This window comes from Neltuma alba, unplaced genomic scaffold (assembly GCF_004799145.2).
Source record: "Neltuma alba isolate B1F8T4 unplaced genomic scaffold, ASM479914v2 tig00011274_pilon, whole genome shotgun sequence".
Taxonomy (NCBI): Eukaryota; Viridiplantae; Streptophyta; class Magnoliopsida; order Fabales; family Fabaceae; genus Neltuma; species Neltuma alba.
This window is the reverse complement of record NW_021635984.1, coordinates 644,328-668,151: the sequence shown is the minus strand read 5'-3', so window position 1 is coordinate 668,151 and position 23,824 is coordinate 644,328. Positions and strand designations below refer to the sequence as shown.

General features: G+C 31.1%; 1 protein-coding gene across 1 annotated transcript in view; it reads left to right on the top strand.

Moving 5' to 3' along the window:
• The window catches only part of LOC114763304 (ribonuclease S-7-like), a 67,653-nt gene extending 67,029 nt beyond the window's left edge, over positions 1–624 (top strand). Inside the window, exon 4 of the mRNA XM_028952927.1 lies at positions 422–624. The gene's annotated coding sequence lies outside the window, so the exon portion shown is untranslated. The remainder of the gene's footprint in view (positions 1–421) is intronic.
• Positions 625–23,824: the final 23,200 nt, after the last annotated feature.

The following is a 23,824-nucleotide window of genomic DNA, read 5'->3' as shown; positions in this document are numbered from 1 at the left end:
AAAAATTATTTTTGGAAAGAATGATAGTTAAGAGATTATCATTATTTTTTGATTATATACATATTAAAATAATTATTTTGAATAAATGAAAATAAAAAAGAAATCAAATCTGGACTATCAAAATGAGATATAAACGGTCCAGATTTGATGAGCTTATGATGCTTATCAAAGTGATGAGCACTGAAATTGGTTCCCGTCTACTTCTTGAGATTCGCGTGTGTCAACCAGGATGGGAAGGCACTCTCCGATTGCAATTAAACCTCCTTCCATATTTGCGGCTACTTGACCTTTGTCATCTGTAAGTAAGTAATCAATTTTCCAAATGTTCAAATTACCAACAGTTATTTTTATCATATCAATAGGGTTTTAATCTGAATTTTTATCCAAAGCATATGAGTCTTACTGATTTGTTTTCCCCTAACAAGTTGGATGCAGCCAAGTTTTCATTCAGAAGTCCATTCACATGTCTTCTAATAATCTTCATGCTCCATCTTCTTCAGAAGTCCGCCTTGAGTAGTGTTTGATTCCAGTAATAAAGTGTCTATGATATGGAGATGTAATGAATAAAAGAAGCTGGTTATGAAGGTAGTTACTATTAGAAGCATGTAAGGGGTTGTTATAAAAGCCTCAGAAGGCATTAGTGCCTTGGAACTAGTTTCGGTGATCATTATTTTGATGGGTATCATAAACTCATCAGATCTAAACCGTCTATATCTGATTTTGAATGGTTTGTTTTTAAAATATTTAATTAATTATTTTTAAATAGAAGAAGCTATTTTTTGAAAGAATGACAGTTAAGAGATCATCTTTATTTCATATTATATACATATTAAAATAATTATTTTAGATAAATAAAAAAAATCAAATCTAGACCATCCAAATGAGATATGAACGGTCCAAATCTGATGAGTTTATAATGTTCATCAAAACAATGAGCACTGAGACTGATTCTTAGTGCCTTGCCGTACAAATAAATGGGTTGGTATGGTTGTAATAAGATGGCTTATGAGTATGAATAATCAGATTGATGAGAACAGTCGATGTTGACAATAATTGCCACCTATATGTCTTCACCACATGATACTGCTCGCATAATATCAATTTTGTATGGAATTTTAATATAAAGATATTTAAATCTATTTAACACCTGATATTGGGGACTAATCCATCGAAGAGAGAAAAGATTTTAGATAATTTTTTTCATTATATAAATGATCTCAATATCGAGAATATCAAGTGATACAGTGTTGGGTTTTTTTGGGAGAAAAAAATGAAGAGATGACAGTTTTGGACATCATAAAGTATTCCCAAAATTTTTTTTTGGCAAAATTAGTCCCAGAGAAGAACTTCGCTTGTAATTTGGCAGGGCATTTATGACGGAAATAAATTTGTTAAGGGATATTTTCGGCGAGAATATTTATGAGTGAGAAAATTCGTGAAGAATGACTTAATAAATTTTTATACAAAAAAATACCGGAATTCTACAAAATTTTGTGCACACAGAATACTGATACTTTAATTTAGGTTCTTATCACCAATAAAATTTTCAATATGAAACTTCTCGCCAATTCCCAAGAAAAAATAATATACCTTTAATTTTTAATATAAGAGCTAAATAAATAATTTGTTTTAATCCTAAATATAAAGTACCAATCCATTTTATCTTTCAAATTTATAATTTTTGTTCAAAATATTCATATTTAAATTTTTACCTGGGCTTGCCCTTGAGCTAGCATGTCACAGGGCAACACTGGAACGTAGCTCCGTTCATGCGTAGGTCGTTGAGTGATCTCCATTGCCAGTTCTTCCACACGTGCTGTGGTGAGTACTCTCTCTTACACACCTTCACCAACACCAATCACTGTATATAGCGGTGTTAGGGATCACTGCTAACTCCGAAGACACGCATAATAGGTGTTTGATGAATTGTCCAAAAGAAACTTGTTAAGTTCGTAACAAAGTTTAAGATACTCAATTGGTGCAGAATAGACTCTGATCAACTGATCTTGAAACTACGATTCGTTATTTTTTAATAACAGAAAATAACAGATAATTAATGTGTGGCTGTGTTTGTATATATACCTCTTTGTCAAACATTGCCCAATGAGCAAGTCATTGTTAACCAGATGAACCAAGCCCGGCCCAATTGCACCTTGGCATTCTTTGAATTTATCACAGTCCAAAGACTGGTTGAATGCACCGTGATTAAAAAGGTATTTAGATGGAAGCGAAATCATAGTTTTAAAAGTAATTTTACTATATACAAAATGAATATGTAGAGGAATTTATCTCGATTTGTGAAAAAAAAATTTTAAGAGCACTTTTGCAACTTCCCAAACACCTCCTAAATCCATTCTGGGCAGGTGGCGAAAGTGGCAGGTGGGGACATGTGTCGACTAGTGGGTGAGTCGAGAAAAAATAATTAGTTAAATAGGTTTATATTAATGATTGGAGGAGTGCTATTTTGAAAACATCTAATCAGAAATAAATTGGCAAACAAGTTTTTTTTAATAAAAAATTATTTTAAAAAATAAGACAACAAATAAGTCCTAATTTGTTCTTATCTTATCACTCATTCAGTTAAAATTTTTTAAGAGTAAGAGACAATTTAGTCTTTATCATGTCAAACATCACGGGGCAAATTATGCTCTTCCTATTCGGGTTTGGCTTGTCTCCGCTGCCTTTCCTGTTTGCTGCCACAAAATGCCAACATTTTGCCTCAGAATGGAAAGATTAGATATGTGAATTGAATAAATCAAAAGAAGCAAAGCTCGCGAGGGAGGAAAAAAAATAGCCAACCTGAATTTTTTTCCCTACTGGTGGATGTTTAACACCATTAGGAAATAAATAAAAAATTATTCAACACTTACTAATTTTACTTTATTCAATTATATAAACTACTACCTCTAATCCTTAGTATAAGGCACAGTTGAATAATTGGGATTAAAAAATTACTAAATTATGTTAAAGTATTTATATTTATTGTTTTTATCCAAACTAATTTGCTTCAATTATAAATTAATATATAATTTAATGATTCACACAAGTATTAGAGAGATCATGTAAAATATATTATAATTAGGTAGTTTAGTAACTTTTTTAATCTTTTCAAATTAGTCAATTAGTTGACTGGATTTTATATTAAGGACCGAAAAATAATATATTTTTATGGTTTATGTTTTAATTTATAAAACACTATAATATTTTTTAAAAATAATTAATGTTTTTATTCTGAAAAAATTACTTAGCTCTCAATAATTCTCATCATTCAATATTTATTATCTAATTCATGAGAATTAAATACACTGAATTTTCAGGTTCTGTATGATGTTTAAAAAAAAAAGAAGAAATAAAATTTAAGAATTTTAATAAAATAAAATCAGTAAGTCTTAAATAATTTTTTATTTACTTCCTAATGATATTAGACACCCGCCAGTGGAGAAAAAATCCAGGCTGGCTATTTTTTTCTCTCTCTTGCGTCATTTGCTCCTTTTGATTAATTCAATTCACAAAGATTATTCCAGGCTGGCCAAGAGACTCATTCAAGTATCAATACAATAACTCGAATTATATTTAAATTGGGATCGCCTTACTTAATCATAATTAACATAACATGATTCAATTAAAATATATAAAATTTACATATACAATTCTAAACAAATTATATTTAAATAAAATACCTTAATGAACAAGAAAATGGAATATTTATATGTGAATTGCATATAATTTAAATAAACAAAGTTACTACAGCAAAAATATGACCCACTGTTATTTTTTTAAAAGAAAAAAAAACTTAAAATGACATTGCTTTAGGCGTAATAAGAGGAGAAAAGAATATAAAATGGAACTTGATTGATGTGCTCAGAATTCTTGATTGGATCGATGGATTAGTAGATTTATTGGTCTCATTGAATAATGTGAGTTAGGTTATAATTCCATGAGGATGGCCGGAAATTCAACAGGAAACCAGACATAGTTAGTGTTTGTAAAAGGAAAATAATGGACGTATAAGTTGAGCGATTTTAAATTAATAATGGGGCATTTGACTGAAGGAAGACCAAAAATGGTGATAAGTTGAGAAAGTGAAGGGTGGGGGCACAAGTGGGGCTGGTGATGATGATAGATAAAGAAAATATAGGAACCAACAACTGAACAAAGTCAGTGAGACATGGTTTTTTGAGATGATCATCTTCTTCGCCTCTTCCTCTTTGTCCCTTTGTCATTGTCAAGAGGTGGAACTTAGGGCCGGTCCGGTTCTGCAAGGCTAGTAGGCTTAAAAGAACCAGCCCTACAGGATCGAAATTTCAAAAATATCCTAATTTGCTAGGCCGAGCCCGCAAACTTCAGGCCCGTTTAAAGAAAAAATGTTATTTTTTATATTTCTCATATTTTTTATCAAAAAAATAAAAATAAACCAATGAAATTGTTAATAAAAGACATAAATATGAATAAAATGAACACAAATACAAATATCATCATATATAAATATCCATCAACATCTAAGAACATCTAAAACATTTATTAATAAAATAACAACATCCAAAATTTTTATCTATAGTGTAATTGTGCAATAAATAAACTCATGAATTTCTAATTCAAATTATAGAATCATAAGTTATATAAGTATAAAAATATTCTATTATCAAATATACATAGTTTAAAAATATCAACGCATATAATATAAATCAAATCATTATTAAAGTCCAAATTAACCCATTTTTTAAAAATTTAATTGGACAAATTATTGCCTAAAACTAAATAAATGAAACCATTATGTAGAATTTGATTTAAAAATGATAATAATAACTAAATATTTGAAATATTATTAAAAATATAAAAAAACTAATAATATTAGAATTACACAAAATAATAATAATAATAATAATAATAATAATAATAATAATAATAATAATAATAATAATAAAAGGGCCTTTAAGCCCTCGGCCCTCCAGGGCTTGTTTTTCATTTGAGAGGAAAAATTTTAAGCCCGGTCCTCATAATTTCAAAGCTTAAACGGTTGAGCTGGTCCGTTTTCCCAGCTCTATCAATGACGGATGACTATGATCGTAGAAATTTCTAGGTCCCACATCATCGCTAATTTCCGCCCATTTCAATATTGGGAAAATCACCATCGCACTAAAACAAATTAATGTTGTAGATGGTTTGCAATAATAAGTTCTAATAGAAATATGATAATATGCTCATATTTCTTATTAATTATTAAGATTGTATTGTGATATTTTTTTAAATTAGAAACACGTAGTAATTTCTCTTTATATAATTGAAATGACCCATACCCACCTCTAAGATTATAAAAAAAATTTTAATTTTTAATCTACGACTAAATTTTGAATTAATTTTTACAAGCATGTTACATACCTAGCACAAGAGCATGTACATTTCTACCTTACATGATTACATCACGGGGTCTTCAAATATGACCTACATGAAAGAAAATATAGAATTTATTAATGTATTTAAAAAGACAAGGAGGGTTGAGGGTTGGTAATACATTTATGGGGAATTTGAAATAGAAAGGAGAACATGTGCGATGTTCTGAATCCTTCAGGCAAGAAGATGCAAAACTTTACGTACTAGACAGTTTTTTGTATTTATCGGCCACATTCTATTTTCCATCTAAATTTATATGTCCATTCTATTAAAAAATCTTTCCTTTGAGTATGAGGGATTGTTTGGTATGAGGGAAGAATTGAGGAGGAAAAGCGGTAGGAGGGATCCCCTCTCCTTGTTTGGGTTGCTAAAATTTTTAGGAGGGGAGGAAAATTTTTTTAAGGTTTCCCCTCCTTTCACCTCATGACTCTCCCCTCCTAAATTGGGAGATTTAGAGGAAAATAGTAATATTTTAGCTTACTCAAACTAATATGTCTATAATTAGTTTTTAATATCCCCATATTATTACCCTTATGATCTTACATTACGTGGGAAAAGGATGGTAACTATTACACTGTTATCAAATCATATATTAGATCATAAAAAATCCTTCTCCTCCCCTCTCCCATTATCAATTCAAACAAGATAATATTAAAAATTTTCTCCTCCCTTCTCTTCTTTTTCCCTCCATTAAAATCCCTCTCCTCTCCTTTTCTCATTTGAGCCAAACGCACTATTAGACTACAGACTATTTTATAATATTATTAGCCTATGAGATCATCTTAGGGACTTGCTCGGTTCATTTGCATTATTTCTTTGAAAAATTAACTTCTTAAAAGATATAACTTCTTATAGAAAGTTATTACTACCTTCGGTCCTTAACGTCACTACAAAAAATTCACTTTTAGCAATGATAAAAAGTCACTGCTAAAAAGTGGTTACTATAGCAATCATGACTAAAATATTTTAGTGGCAACAAAAAAGTTGTTCGCACCGCAAGTGCACAGGTTGTAACAAGTAATAAAGTGATGAGTAGACTATCATTCCCACGAGGATTCGGTTTCAAAACCCAGTCAAGTATTGATTATCACACATTTGCTTAATTTGAGTAATACAAATATCAAGAGTGAAAACAACTATTTATAAAATTAAAAATTAATAAAAAGAAAAGGTTATTCTTCAATTCCAATGATTCAAAGGGACCTAGGATTATTTATCCCCTTATATTTCAAAAGTACTCAATTAAATCCCTACTGTATTTGCTTCTTAATTATAGATTATGCTAGCCAAGGACACTAAATTACCTATAAGTGCTCTCTCAAGTCTCCAAATAGGTGTTTAGCTCAATTAATTCCTTGATCTCTTAATTAATTAATTAAGCCCTAATTTTAATTGTAAACTTTATGTGACTATGTGAGGTTAATGAGTATATCTCTATCTCATCAACAAAACCATCCATTCAACTCACGAATTTCAATTTCTCACATGACTAAACTCAAGTTCTACACTCAACCTAACCCTCTCAAGTATTAATCAAGTGAACCCAACAATCTCATTGGTGGCCAATCAACAAAAAGCATTAATGATAGAGTAAAATCAACACAATGATATCATTAATCACAAATATATCGGGAAAATTAGTACTTAATCCATAAAAGAGTTCAAAATAATCCTAGAATCAAAGTATTTAGCCACACATCCTCAAAAACTCCATCAGAATATATATACACATCAACACAAAATGAAATAAGAGTAGAGAAAGCAAGATGGAGAGGAAAAACTAAGGAAAGAAGCCCAAATCTCTTCAAAGCTCCAACTTCTAGCTCAATTTCTTTAAGAAACAAGCCTTAGCATAGCCAAATACTCTTAAGAACCACCCAGAACCAAAGAATGGCGGCCAAGGTTGAGTTTGGGGTCTTAAAACCTAAAATTTTTTAGCTTAGTTGAGCTGTGCATTTTGCTGTCAGCGACTGTGCCGCAGCCTAAAAATTTTGCGTCACGGCCAAGTTTTCCTCTATTTCAGTTAGGCTGCAGCCAGGTCAGAATGCTCCACAACTCATTTTGCCTCTAGAAAATTTTGTACTTCTAGCTCAAATAAGGAGTTCTACCTATGATTTGGCATCTATTTGTTCTTCTTTGATCACCATAATGTAATTGTTAAGAACTCTTGATCTTTAATTCCTTCTGAAGTACTTCCAAGTAGCTTAAAACTTTAATTCTTAGATTAAAATAACCTTGCAAAAGTGACAAACTTTATAAGCTTAAAAATAACAAGGATAAATGCCAAAATATGAACAAATACATCTAAGAGTGCATAAAAATAAAGAAAAAGTGCTGAAATGACATGAAATTCTAGAGATTAACAAAAGTCATAAGCAAAATTAATTTTACCAGTTACTTTTTTCTCTTTGCTAAAAGTGATGTTGGGGAAAAACAGCTTCACTAGTACCACATCACCACTGGGGGCACCGCCACATCATTGCCATGTCACCGCTCTCATGCCACATCACCACCTATCCACCATGTCACCATCAAAATATTTTGCAGCTTAAATGTACTCCCTCCATCCCTAATTATAAGCAACATAGGACTCCACATTGTATGTCAAAAAATTAGTTAAAGAAAATAAATAGATAAAAATTAGGAGTTCTTTCTCCAAAATACCCTTATTTATTATGAGGGAGAGAGAGTATAAGAAAAAGAATAGGAAAATTATTATAATAAAGAGAATTATGAAAAAGAGAGAATGTGTGATGGAGAGAAATGATTGTTTGGGAAAGAGACAATAAATATATTGAATATTAAAATAAGTAATTAATTGGGGCAAGATAAAAAATATGCTATAAAAATTTAAGACAACTTGCAAATGTTGCTTACATTTAGGGACAAAAAGGGAATGGTAGTTGTTGCTTATAAAAAGGGACGGAAGGAGTATCTTCTTCAAGGTCTAAAAGCTCATGACCACCTCTTTTCATGTCCAATCTTCTTACTGTTAAGCTGAATTGAATTTCCTAATTATTATTGTAACATAAAATATATATGATCATACTATACTTTTACCAGTGACATTAGAAAGCTGCCGCTGAAAATTTGACCTTCCAAAGTCACTGCTAAAAGTCTGAGGTTGAATAAAGACCCCAAAGACTTTTAGTGGCGACACTAATAGCTACCATTGAAAGTCAACTTTTAGTGGCGATCCTAGAAAGTTGTTCCCAAAAGTATACTTTTCAACAGCGACAAAAAATGTCGCCACTAAAAGTAAGTCCTTTGGCAATGAATCTAGGATGTTGCTGCTGAATGTATGCCCTCTAAAGACATTAAGTGGTGATAGAAAATGTCACCGCTAAAGGTCTCACATTTAGTTACAATTTTTTATGTCGTCGCTGAAAGATATTTTTAGTGATGACTTTCAAGCAAAAAGTCATACTTTTAGTAGCAACTTTCTAGGCTTTCTTAATGTTTTGTTTTAGATTATCATTTTGCTCTATAGGTTACATAGGGATGGGGGGAAGAGAGAAGTGAGAGTTGTGAAAGTAGTGGAGAGGGAGGGAGTAAAATAAACTCAGGGTCTAATTTCTTAGACCTTAAGAATAGTGATCTATGCGACTCGTGTCTTTGATTCATAGAAACCAGTTCATACGAATCATACAAAGGACTCCCACAATCACATATAGACATTATTGATGTTTTCTCTGCAGCTTTTTCCATTACTATTGTTTTTGGCAAATTTCATGTGTTGATTCTCCTTTGCTGCTACTTCTCCTTCATCATCTTCTAGTTTCACCCTGGAATCTGCCATCTCTGAGTTTGAGTTTTCTTAGGTTGTTTGATTACGCACACACATAATTTTAAGAGTTTAATGTCCTATATAAATGGTTAATGGTGTTAGTGCCAACTTAGACAAATTTGACAGCCTAAAACTACCAGAGACCAATAGCCAGAAAGGGATATAATTTGAGGGACTAATACCATGGGTTTTAAATTTTACAGACCAATACTAAACTAGGCCCAAAGTTGAGGGACCAACATTTATATTAACCCTTTTTTAAATTATTTGTTAGCTTTATTTTTCAAAGGTAACATCTCGTATGAAATAATTTTCTCAGGTGGAGGATTTGTCCTTGGATTTCTCTCATTCCTGCAACAATACTTTCATCTTGACGAGCATGTCAGCCAAATTAGGCAAAGCATCTAGCTTTTATATTTGTGTTATTATAGATTTATGCAATTGCTGAAATTTAGGTTGGCTTTGGCATTTTTAGTCCTTCTGATGTTGGATATGTACAGAGATACTTGTATGTATTAGTTCATGAGTAATTAGCAGTCACTGGATTTGTGTGTTTTATTATTATTTTTTTCAAAAAATGACTATTTATGGCGTCTGTTGCAATGAAAGCTATAATTTGTGACTTATGGCATCTGTTGCACTACACAGTAGAAGCCATAAGCTGTGACTTGTGGTGTTTATAGCTGTAAGTTGTGACTTATGGTGTCTGACTGTCTGTTGCACTGCGCAGCAAAAGCCGTAAGCCATGACATATAGTGTCTATTCCTTTATGACAGATGTCATAAGTCCTAACTTTCGCTTTTCTGCCTTTTACTACACCTCCAATGCAGTAGCGAAAGCATATTTTTAACTGAAGCCAAAGGGGTATTTTGCATTAGTGTAAGTAATCCAATTATAGGTCAGTTCATTGCCCAACACTCAAGTATGTAAAAATAATATTGTTTGCAACTCTATAAATGATACAACTTCTTTTAATCTTACACACACACACATGCAAACTAATTTTTTTCCTCAAAATACTAAGAGTAAAATGTACATCATTTTAAATAAGTTTATTCCACACACAACGATTTAGAAGTGGAAGCCCCAACTGCTTAATTATTAGTCTTACGTGTATGAGAATCAACGTCAACGCAAAGTAATAATTCATTATATATATTATAAGTTTAAATAAAATCTAACTAACTAATAAAATTGGAAAGCACATTGATATTTATTCAAAAAAGCTTATTCATGATGCAAAAAGAAATCTAGATCATCCGATTAATAAAGATAATCAATAAAAAAATTTTAATCTCCTTTAATTTTTTTGGTTTGATTAACCGATATCCAATAATGAGATAGATTTGAACATTAAGTGCACACAAGACACGTCTCTCAATTAAAAATATATATTTTCTATTGTATCCAATCCCTTCAATTTTTCTTTATTTAGTTAGCAAATTAGGTAGAAACCAACTGTTGATAGAATATTTTTTCAACTCGACCAACCTTCCTTGACTGTGAACGAGAAGGGGGCAAGGAAAGTGAGCGAAGGAGGTGGGTAAAGGGGAGAAAAGAGGGAGAGGAAAATTGGAACACTTTAATGAAGAATTAACTCAACTTTGAATATGGAACCCTAGAACAATAAAAATAATAAAATCATTCAAATTCAAACCTCATTTAATTTAAATTTAAAATATAATGATATAATAATGATCTAGTTAAATAAACCTAAAATATATATAAAAAAAAAGACGATGATAATAATAATAATAATAAACACATATATATTAAATAAAATATGTTAGAAGCCAATTCAAAGTATTGTGATTATAAAAAATGTATTTGTTTTCATTTGAGATGTTTGGTCTGTATTAGAATTTATAATTACATATTTCTGCATACTTTTCTGGTCCTATCTACAAGGTAGAGATTGAGGATTTTTTTTTTCATTCTATTTTTAAGTAACACCATTAGACTTGTAAAATAAATATACTATTTTAATATTCATTTATTATTGTGTAGATTGTTGTTTTATTAGAAAGTGTGTGTATATATATTAAATGGGGATATAGTTGGAAAGTTGTTAAATTTTAAAGTAAAGTTAATGAGGTCTAAGATTTTTTTTTTCTTTGTAAAATATGTTGGAAGTAACTTATAAATATAATTAGAGGAATATTCCACTTATTCTTTCTCTTACCCAACTCCCTCAAACATTTGAAAGTAACATATTTCATTATTTATAACTTAATACAGCAGTATTAAGCTTTTGCGCAATATTATATATTACATGTGGATTTTTGTTCAAGAAAAAATATAATTAAAAAATGCCAGCCACATGATGTTGAAGATGGCTATATATATAGAACCCTTGCTAGCACACGAATGATGAGCAAGAAAAGGGCAATAAACGCCTCAGGAGTCGCTAGTACCTTAGTCTATAAATACATGGGTTGCTATGGTTGTAATAAGATGGCTTATACATGATTATGAATAATAAGACTGATGAGGACAGTCGATGTCGACAATAATTGCCACCTATATGTCTTCACCACATGATATTGCTCGCATAATATCAATTTCGTATGGAATTTTAATATAAGCATATTTAAATCTATTTAACACCTGATATTGGCGACTAATCTGTCGAAGAGAAAAGATTTTAGATAATTTTTTTCATTATATAAATGATCTCAATATCGAGAATATCAAGTGATACAGTGTTGGGTTTTTTTTTTTCGTAAAAAAATGAGGAGATTACAGTTTTGAGCATGATAAAGTATTCCCAAAATTTTTTTAGCAAAATTAGTCCCATAGAACTTCGCTTGTAATTTGGCGGGGCATTTATGACAGAAACAAATTTGTTACGGGATATTTTCGGCGAGAATATTTATGAGTGAGAAATATGTTAGAAAATTCCTGAAACAAAATTAAAAAATTGGGGAAATATATCTCATTGAAAATTTTATTGGTGGGAAGGAACTAATAAATTTTTATATTCTACAAAATTTATTGTACACAGAATATTGACACTTTAATTTAAGTTCTTATCACCAATAAAATTTTCAATAAGGAGCTTTTAGCCAATTTCCAAGAAAAAAGTAATATATCTTTAATTTTTAATATGAAAGATAAATAAAGCAGTTGTTTTAATCGTAAATATAAAATATCGTTTCGTTTTATCTTTTAAATTGATAATCTTTCTCCAAAATATTCATATTTAAATTTTCACTTGGGCTTGCCTTTGGTCATGTCACAGGGCGAGACTGGGATTTAGCACTATTCATGAGCAGGTTGTTGAGTGATTTGCATTGGCAGTTCTTCCACATACACTGCGGTGAGTATTCTCTCTTCCACATCCTCACCAACACCAATCACAGTATATAGCAATGTTAGGGATCAATGCTAACTCCCAAGACACGCATAATAGGTGTTTGATGAATTGCCCAAAAAAAACTTGTTGAGTTCATAATAAAGTTTAAGATATTCAATTAGTGCAGAATAGACTCTGACCAATGGATCTTGAAACTATGCTTTGTGTTTTTTTAATAAAAGAAAAAGATGGATAGTTAATGGGGAAAATTACGTACAGGTCCCACAGAAGGCAATTTATTACTCTGAGGTCCCATGAAATGTCAAAATCACTGACAGGTCCCAAGGGACCTCAGAGTAATATTTTCGATTTGTAAAATGACATTACTGCCCCTCATATTCCAGATTCACATTTGTTCTGTCATTGCGATTTACAACCTCAGCAGCGACTATTAACAACCCAATGAGATGGCGTTAACAACCCTAACAGTATCCGTTAACAACTTATTTTATAGAATCATATAACCTCCACATAAGAGTAAATTATAACCAAATAGTATAATACAACAACTTTAACACTAAAATGGAAAGCTTTTTTATATCATTAAGAATTTTAACTAGATCCAATAGGATTATAGTAATATTTTAATGCGAAGATCCATTTACAACCTCAACAGCGACTATTAACAACTGAATGAGAGGGCATTAACAACCTAAGCAGTATCCGTTAACAACTTACTTTATAAAATTATATAACCTCCGCATAAGAGTAAATTATAATCAAATAGTATAATACAACAACTTTAACACTAAAATGGGAAGCTTTTTGATATCATTAAGAATTTTAACTACACCCAATAGGATTATAGCAACATTTTAATGTGAAAATCTATTTACAACCTTAACAGTAAGTATTAATAATCTAAGGAGAACTGTTAACAACCTTAGCAGTGTCTGTTAACAACTAACTTTATCGGATAATATAACTTCTAATTATAACTAACTAAATTATAACTAAATAGTCTTAAAATTAATCTTATATAGTTGTTAGAGGTTATATTATCCTATAAAGTCAGTTGTTAACAGATACTGCCTAGATTGTCAACAGCTCTCTTTGGGTTATTAATACTCACCATTGAGGTTGTAAATGGATCTTCACATTAAAATGTTGCTATAATCCTATTGGGTTTAGTTAAAATTCTTAATGATATCAAAAAGCTTCCCATTTTAGTGTTAAAGTTGTTGTATTATACTATTTGGTTATAATTTACGCTTCTATGGAGGTTATATGATTCTATAAAGTAAGTTGTTAACGTATACTGTTTAGGTTGTTAATGTCCTCTCATTCGGTTGTTAATAGTCGCTGTTGAGGTTGTAAATGGATTTTCGCATTAAAATATTACTATAATCCTATTGGATCTAGTTAAAATTCTTAATGATATCAAAAAGCTTCCCATTTTAGTGTTAAAGTTGTTGTATTATACTATTTGGTTATAATTTACTCTTATGTGGAGGTTATATGATTCTATAAAGTAAGTTGTTAACGGATACTGCTAGGGTTGTTAACGCCTTCTCATTGGGTTGTTAATAGTCGCTGCTGAGGTTGTAAATCGCAATGACAGAGCAAATGTAAATCTGGAATATGAGGGGCAATAATGTCATTTTACAAATCGAAAATATTACTCTGAGGTCCCTTGGGACATGTCAGTGATTTTGACATTTTGTGAGACCTCAGAGTAATAAATTACCTTCTGTGGGACCTATACATAATTTTCCCTAGTTAATGTGTGGGTGTCTTTGTATATATACCTCTTCGTCAAACATTTCGCAATGAGCAAGTCATTGTTAACCAGATTAACCAAGCCCGGCCCAATTGCACCTTGGCATTATCAGTGTCCAGACTCCACAGTGACACTGCGATTAATAAAATCCATTTTGGGCGGGCGGTGAAAGTGGCCGGTGGGGTAAGGAGAGTGGGCTGCTTCTTCTTTTTGGTTGCCTTGTACTGTTCTGGCTTTTGAGTTAGTAGATCATCTTTCATTTAAAAAAAAAAAAAAAAAGTGGCCTGTGGGGCCATGTGTCGACCAATGGGTGAGTTGAGAAAAAATAGTTTTCATAATTTTTGAACAATAAATAAGAAATTAAAAAAAGTAAATATATAAAAGTTGTTTTTATTTTTTTAGTTTTTAGAAACCTATTACTCATCCGGTCTTTAATATAAGACCCAATTATTAAGTTAATTTTGGTCCTAAATATAAGATCTATTTCTCATATTTATCAATTTTTTCTAAATTACCTTTATGGATACTCTCTCAAGCATAATCAAGTAAGTGAAGGAGGAAGGATATTAAGAAAGATGATTATGATATTTTAGGAAAAACATGTTATATTTATTATAATTAACTAATCTACCTAACTTCTTTAATCTAATCAAATTAGTTAAATAAGTTTTATACTAAAGACTAAAAGAGTACTATTTTTTAAAACATCAAATCAGAAATCAGTTGTCAAACAAGTTTTTTTATAAAAAATTATTTTCAAAATAAGACAATAATTATGTCCTAATTTATTCTTGTCTTATCACTCGTTCAGTTAAAAGTTTATAAGAGTAAGAGACAATTTAGTCTTTATCATGTCAAACATCACGGGGCAAATTATGCTCTTCCTATTCGGGTTTGGCTTATCTCCACTACCTTTACCGTTTGCTGCCACAAAACGCCAACATTTTGACTCAGAATGTAAAGATTAGATGCGTGAATTGAATGAATCAAAAGAAGCAAAGCTCGGAAAAGAGAGAAAAAATAGCCGCCTAGGAATTTTTTCCCCCTAGTGGTGGATGTTTAATACCATTAAGAAATAAATAAAAAACTATTCAACACTTACTAATTTTACTTTATTCAGTTATATAAACTACTACCTCTAATCCTTAGTACAAGACGCAATTGACTAATTTAGAGAAACTAAAGAAGTTACTAAATTATTTTAAAGTATTTATATTTATCTTTTTTATCCAAACTAATTTGCCTCACTTATAAATTGATATATAATTTAATAATTCACACAAGTACTAGAGAGATAATGTAAAATATATTATAATTAGGTAGTTTAGTAACTTTTTTAATCTCTCCAAATTAGTCAATTAGTCGACTAGATTTTATGTTAAGGACTAGAAAATAATATATTTTTATAGTTTATGTTTTAATTTATAAAACACTATAATATTTTTAAAATGTAATTAATGTTTTTATTTGAAAAAATTGTTAGTAGCAGTCTCACCTAAGAGAGTGTGAATTGGGTGAGTTATAAAAATCATGCAAATTTAAAACAATAAGTTAACGGAAACAGAGAGTGTGAGTTAGAGAGATTTCACCGGAAAAAAAGGACACAGAATTTATACTGGTTCGGTTTCAACCACTTGACCTACGTGCAGTCTTTAGAACACCTCTGAGTATTCCACTATGCTCCAAGATTAATCAGGCTCTTGGTGCCGCAGTACAACAATTAATTCACTCAATCACTCTCCCTTACTACCCGTAAGGTTACAATCCCACTCAAAAGTTTACACTCTTGAATTTCACACAAAACGTGATTTACGATGATAGATATAGACTCTCTCATAGAGTAATTAAGTGAGGAACACTGAAGCCCAGTATAAGCAAGAACATAGTATTGAATGCAACAGTAGAATATTTGCAGAAGGTAGCTCGCGTATTCAATCTGTTCATTTAATGCTTCTTCGTGCCTTTTATAGTTGAGGCAGTTTAATAGCCGTTAGACAGAAGAGCTTCTAGCCGTTGGAAGTTTGGTTGCGTGTTTTTCCAGTTGTAACGGTTTCCGCCATTAATGCTTCTGACATGGTAGGTTATAGGCTACTAAATAACCGTTGGATAACCGTTGAGTTCTTCTTCGTAATCTGTAATCATACTTCAATCTGATAAGTTTTTCTTGCAGAGTAAAGCTTAGAAACATAACTGATCAAATGATAATAATAAGCATTCATAGTTTGAAAGTGGAATCAATCAGTTGCTAAATGTATTGAGCAAGAACTGGACATCCTTGATCGAAGTAATGATCGATGACTGGTTGATCGATCAAGTTATCGATTATTCAAAGTAAGAACTTTGATACAGGTAACTATGTTTATCGATCAAGTGATGAATTATTAATTTATCGATCAAGTGATCAATAAAAGGAAACAGTGACTTCATAAAGGTATGCAGAGAAAAGGAAGCTCAAAGTCTCTTTTGATTCTAAATTTATTTAAATAGAGAGTTAAGATAAACATGAAGGCTGAGAAAAGCTTGAAGAGAAATAATCAACATATTTTGAGAATCATTGCAATCAATTGAAGTTTTACTGAAAGCAGTTCATGATCGAACAAGTGATCAAACACTTGTTGATCGATCAGGCTATTGATAAATAGAGTGATATGGAAATAGATTTTTAAGGAAGAATAATCGAACACTTTATCGATAAATAGATGATGAATAAACTTATCGATAAATGATAAAGAAAAATATACTTAGTGAAAAACACAGACTGTATAAATTATCGAATAGCTGATCGATTATAGAATGATCGATCAAGTGATCGATAAAATAGAACAAAGAGATTTAGTCCTGTAAAGACAAGGAACTAATTTATTGATCACGTTATGTGGAAAAAGAGCATACATGTAAACGGGTGATCGATCATATTATCGATAATTGGATTATCAATCAGGTAATCAAAAAACCGTGATTTAAAGATAAGATACTGATAATCGATCATTTGATCGATAATTCACTGATCGATTAGGTGATCGATAAGCCACTAGAATAATAGCCTGCATATAGAGTGGGTTATAAAGCAGTGTTCGATCATGTTATCGAAAAATCATTGATCGATAAAGTGATCGATAATTCCTTATCAGACTTGTGTCCCATTTTCTGACAGTTATTCGATCATTGGATTATCGATCAATTGATCGATAATTTTCTGCAAACTTTTACACATAACTGAGTTAATAATGATCGATCAATTGATCGATCAACATATTATCTAACAAGTTATCGATCAATGTTTCTGCTAAGTTACTTGTTTGTACAGAGATATTATCTATCAAGTTATCGATAAACCTTTGATCGATCAGGTGATTGATCAACATACTAAAATACATATTCTATAATTTGTTATCATCAAAACCTTAATCCTAACAAAAATTACTTAGCTCTCAATAATTCTCATCATTCAATATTTGTTATCTAATTCATGAGAATTAAATACACTCGATTTTTAGGTTCTGTATGATGTAAAAAAAAAACCACAAGAAGAAGAAATGAAATTTAAGAATTTTAATAAAATAAAATTAGTAAGTCTTAAATAATTTTTTTTATTTACCTCCTATTGATATTAGACACCCACCAACGGAGAAAAAAATTCACGCTGGCTATTTTTTTCTCTCTCTCTCTCTTGCGTCATTTGCCCCTTTTGATTCATTGAATTCCAACATCTAATCCCTCCATTTTGAGGCAAAACGTTGGTGTTTTATGGCCGCGAAAGGTAGCAAACGGGAAAGGCAGCAGAGTCCTTAAGATTTCCCCTCCTTTCACCTCATGACGCTCCCCTGCTAAATTTGAAGATTTAGAGAAAAATGATAATATTTTAGCTTACTCAAACTAATATGCCTATAATTAGTTTTTAATATCGCCATATTACCCTTATGATCTTACATCACGTGGGAAAGGGATGGTAACTTTTACACTCTTATCAAATCATAAAAAATCCTTCCCTTCCCCACTCCCATTAGCAATCCAAACAAGATTTTGTCCTCCCTTCTCTTCTCTTTTCCTCCATTAAAATCCCTCTCCTCACCTTTCCTCATTTGAGCCAAACACACTATTAGACTACAGACTATTTTATGATATTATTTGCCTGTTAGATCAGATTAGGGACTTGCTTGGTTGATTTGCATTATTTCTTTGAAAAATTAACTTCTTAAGAGATATACCTTTTTATAGAAAGTTATTACTACCTCCGGTCCTTGATGTCACTACAAAAAATAGACTTTTCGTGACGACAAAAAGTCACCATTGAAAATTCGTTACTGTAGCGACCAGGACTAAAAATTTTAGTGGCAACCAAAAAGTCATCACCAAAATTACTTTTAGTGGTGACTTTTTGTCTATGCTAAAAGTGATGCTAAAGAAAACGGCTTCGCTAGTGCCACATCATTGCTAGGGGTATGCATAAAGCCCAAATGCTTGTTGAGCCTGCCCAAGCCCGAAGAAAAATTGCCCTGCCCAGCCCCAAAAACAAGAGCCCAAAAAAGAATGGGCATCTTTGGGCTAGGCATTTCATGGGCAGGGCTGGGCATCGGGCTGGACATGTTGCCCTGCCTATTTGGCTCTGCTCGGATTATATATATTGTAATTTATGAAATAATATTAATATATTACATTTTTTTACCCAAAACAAAAGGTTATCTCCCTCCTCTTTGCAATTTAATTTATTATTGTCACATGTCTGTTAATTTTTTATTTTAGGAGATCTAATTCTTCTAAAGAAGCAATAGTATCTTGCTTTTAATTTATTCTTCATGAGTTTTATTGGGTATATCCTATTGTGTGTTGCTATTGCAATTTTGGCTTTTTATAAGTCGGTCTTCTCCTCTATGCCGTTAACTTTCTTTGTTAGAGAATGGAGTTCATACATTACATATTTGTGTAAATCAACAATTTTGAATATTTATATAAGACAAAAAAAAAAGATTGGGGCATGAGCAGGAAAAGAAAATTGGGATTTAATTATCAGAATTACATGTTTTATTTTTTTTATTTAATTTATATTTAGTTATTTTGTATTAATTTTTTATGAACAAGTCATATGATGGAAAGAAGTCTTTTAGTTATATGGACTCCTATTTGCATTGTATCGCATAATAAGTGTTTGCATATTAAAAGTAGTTATATTAAATTATTATAAGATTTTAAGATTTTTTATTTTTCTTTTTACAATTATTTTCACCCTATTTTTATATGGTCTATATTATTCCTGTTAGCCCATTGTTTTAGTTTTAATATCCTTTTGCAATCCTTTAGGTAACATTTAATTTTTACCACTTAAATGGATAATCAAGCTTCTATTACATTGCCATCTCCAACCCTCAATGGAATATCTCAATGTGCTTCAACTCGTCTTCAATTTTTTTAGATGTTTTATTCTTTTCTTAACTTTCTGGAGATTGATGCAAACCATTTGAATTTCAAGGCTTTAATTACAATCTTGAGAGTTGTTTTGTTCTAAATGGATTATGAATATTATTTATTTGGATATTTGCTAAGACTTGTTTTGAATTATTTCTAGATAATTTCAATCTGTGAAAATGCAAAATTATGAAATGTAATTTTTAGGTATGGACGAAAGTTTTTTTACATGTGATATCAGCATGTCATCACCATTTGGGCAGCGAAGCCCGCCCTGCCCAGTCTGTCCATGCGGACCATGCCCATGCCGAGCCCAAAATGGTTAGGGCTTCTTTTGGCAGGGTCAGGCAACGAGCTCAAAATGCAACCCGCTCATACTTCGGGCTGGGCATCGGGCAGGGGTCCTGCCCTGCCCAGCCCTACCCATGTGCACCCCTAATCATCGTCATGTCACCACTCTCATGCCACATCACCACCTCTCTGCCATGTCACCATCAAAATATTTTCAACTTAAATGTACTCCCTCGGTCCCTAATTATAAGTGACATAAGACTTCATTACTTATATAAAAAAATTAGTTGAAGATAATAAATAGGTAAAAGTTAGAAGTTCTTTCTCCAAAATATCCTTATTTATGAGCAGAAGAGAGTATAAGAAAGAGAATAAGAAAATTATTATAATAAAGAGAATTATGAAAGAAAGAGAATGTGTGATGGAGAGAGATGATTGTTTGGGAAATGAGACAATAAATATATTGAATACTAAAATAAGTAATTAGTGGGGGAAAAATAGAAAATTTGCTACGAAAATTTAAAACAACTTGAAAATGTTGCTTACATTTAGGGACAAGAGAAGGATGGTTGTTGTTGCTTATAAAAAGGGACGGAGGGAGTATCTTCTTGAAGGTTCAAAAGCTCATGACTAACTCTTTTTGTGTCAAATTTTCTTACTATTGATCTGAATTGAATTTGCTAATTATTATTATAACATAAAATGTATAGATATAATCATATTATCCTTTTACTGCCGACATTAGAAAGTCGCTGCTGAAAGTCTCACCATCTAAAGTCACCACTAAAAGTCTGAGGTTGAATGAACACCCCAAAAACTTTTAGTGGCAGTACTAATAGTTACCATTGAAAGTCAACTTTTAGTGGTGACCCTAAAAAGTTGTCCCCAAAAGTATACTTTTTAGCAGTGACAAAAAAGTTGTCGTTGAAAGTGAGTCCTTCAGCAGCGAATCTTGGATGTTGCCGCTGAATGCATGCCCTCTAATGACATTCAGTGGTGACAAAAATTATCACTAATATTGGGAAAATAGGCCTGCTCGTTTAAACCTGAGTCTTAGAAATAAACCATTTTCCCAAGCTCGGCCCGTGAGATGATGGGCTCACGCCGGCCCGCGGGCTTTTGGCCCATTTAACTAAAATGTAATTTTTTAAATTTTTTTAATCGAAATAATAAAAATAAAACAGTAAAATTACTAATAAAAGATATAAATAAAAATAAAAATAAGTCACAAACATAAACATTATCATGTCTAAACATCTATCACAATATAATAGAATCTATTAAATAAATAAATGAAATAGACAACAAACATAAACATCTAAATAAACACTAAGTTCAGTAAATAATTACAATGTAGATGATCTAGTTTAATTATAAATAATTAACAAAAAATTTTAACTAACAAACATAGTATACATAAAGAATAATCATTTGTCCTACCAAAAAAAAGAAAAGAATCCATCATTCCTAGTTCTAAATATGTTTCTAACTATAAAAATGATATAGATCTTTATTTTAATTTAAAAGATTCTTTAACCAATTCTATTTCAAGTATAAAAAATATGGGAGAATGAAAAATAAAAAATTACACATATATTATTTTAACATGTTTTGACAACTTATAAATAACAATATATTTTTCTGAATATACCTAATTTTAAATTTTGCAATTTTCACGTTTTGTTGTTTATTTTTTCAACAACTATAGTGATTTTTTTTTTGTGAATGCTATTTGTATGAGCGGTTGGGGTAAGTAAAATTAAGAGTTTGCTATGTGTAAAATTTTAGGGTTTTTCTTTTGAAGTTAAAAAAAATAAAAATTTAAAAAAATAATGGTGGGCTTAAACGGCCTGGCCCGTTTATTTTTTGACCCTACAGGACTGGTCCTTTTAAGCCCGATTTTTCTTTCAAGGCTCCAAAATATAAGCCCGGTCCTCGACTTAAACGAGCTTAAACGAGCCAACCCGATGGGCTCGGCCTGTTTTCCTGGTTCTAATAGTCACCGTTGCAAGTCTTACATTCAGTTGCAACTTTTTGCATCACTGGTAAAAGATATTTTCAATAACGACTTTTAGACTAAAGTCATATTTTAGAAGCAACTTTCTAGTGCCGCCGCTACCGAAAGTCCAAAGCAAATGAGTCTTACTGATTTGTTTTCCCCTAACAGGTTGGACGCAGCCAAGTTTTCATTTAGAAGACCATGCACAGCTAGATGAACACACTTTTCTCTTGATCTTCATCCAGCATCTTTTTTTTTCGATCGAGTATTTGATTCCTGTAATAAAGTGTCTATGATATGGAGATATAATAAATAAAGGAAGTTGGTTATGAAGGTAGTTATTAGAAGTGCGTTAGGGGTTCTTAAGGCCTCATCAGAAGTCGGCGTCAGTGCCCTAGTCTATAAATAAATGGGTTGATATAATAGTTGCTATAAGATGGCTTATGGGTATGAAGCCTTGGTCTACCTATAAATGGGTTGGTATTGTGTAATAGATGGCTTATAAGTATGAATAATAAGACTGATGAGAACAGTCTGTTTGACAATAATTGCCACCTATATGTCTTCACCCCAATATATTGCTCGCATAATATCAATTTGATGTGGAATATTATTAATATAAGGATATTTAAATCTATTCAACACTTGACAATATCAGGAATTTTTTATTGAAAAAAAAATATCACCATTACTCTAAAATGAATGATGCCATGACTTCTGTTTTAAAATAATTTACCGTGTAAAAATAGGTATGTTTTTCCATGCATTGAAAAAAAAAATCTTAGAAACGAGTTGTGTTGTTTGTAAATAGTATGGCTAGTTATAAACATTTTCCACAATAAAATCTACGTATACATATAATAACTATAAAAGAAGATGAAAGGCGACAATAGGAAAATATATATATATATATATATATATATATAGATATGAATCGGCCACAAGGAGATTAAATTTTCCAAATGAAATCTGGAAAATATTGTTGACATCAGTTGTAATCGTAAAACAATTGATCCAATACAAAGTAGCACATTATAAATTGAATGGATTATTATTCTTTTAATGCAATGATTAGATCACATTCTCATCAAATTTCAAAGCATCAAACCCCGTGTTCTCATCTCTCATGGCCTGAATTTGTTGGCTGTGATGACTAAGGAAGGTTGACTTGAAACTTCCCACGGGGGTCATGTTGGTGATAACAGTTGATTTAAACTATGATTGTCTTTATTATGATTAGATTAATCCAATACCCTTAGTTGAACCAAAAAACAAACCACCTTAAGTTAAGTTAATTGGTGTTACTTAAAAGGGTAAAGGTACAAATTTACCATTGATCTTATTTTTCAGGTGCACCAAACACCTTGATCTTTTTAATAGTGTAATTTTACTCATGACCTTTTTTTGAGGTGTAATTTCACTTGTGATCTTTTTTTTTTTGGATGCAAATTGTACCAAAAAATGGATCATGGTAAAATTGCATTATAAAAAAGATCAGGGTGATGAATGTATCAGAAAAATAAGATCAGGATAAGTTTACACCTTTACCCTTTTAAATAACAACAATTAACAAAAGTAATGTGCCAACCTAAATAGTTTTATCGTAAATTACTATTTTATGAGCTTAGTGTTCTTTAATGATTAATAAATATGATTTTATTTTCATTTTCTTGTTATTTTCTATAAAAAAAAGTAGGTGCGTAAGAGATGTAATTTTTTTTAAAAAAAATATATCTTTATTTATTCAAAGAGTAAGTGAGAGGGAATGAGTTCAAAAACAGAGAAAGAATATAATATGCAATAATATTGAATGACAGAAAATGTTTAATAATTAATGTATGGTCACGTATAAAAAAATGAAAATAGAAGATTAAAATT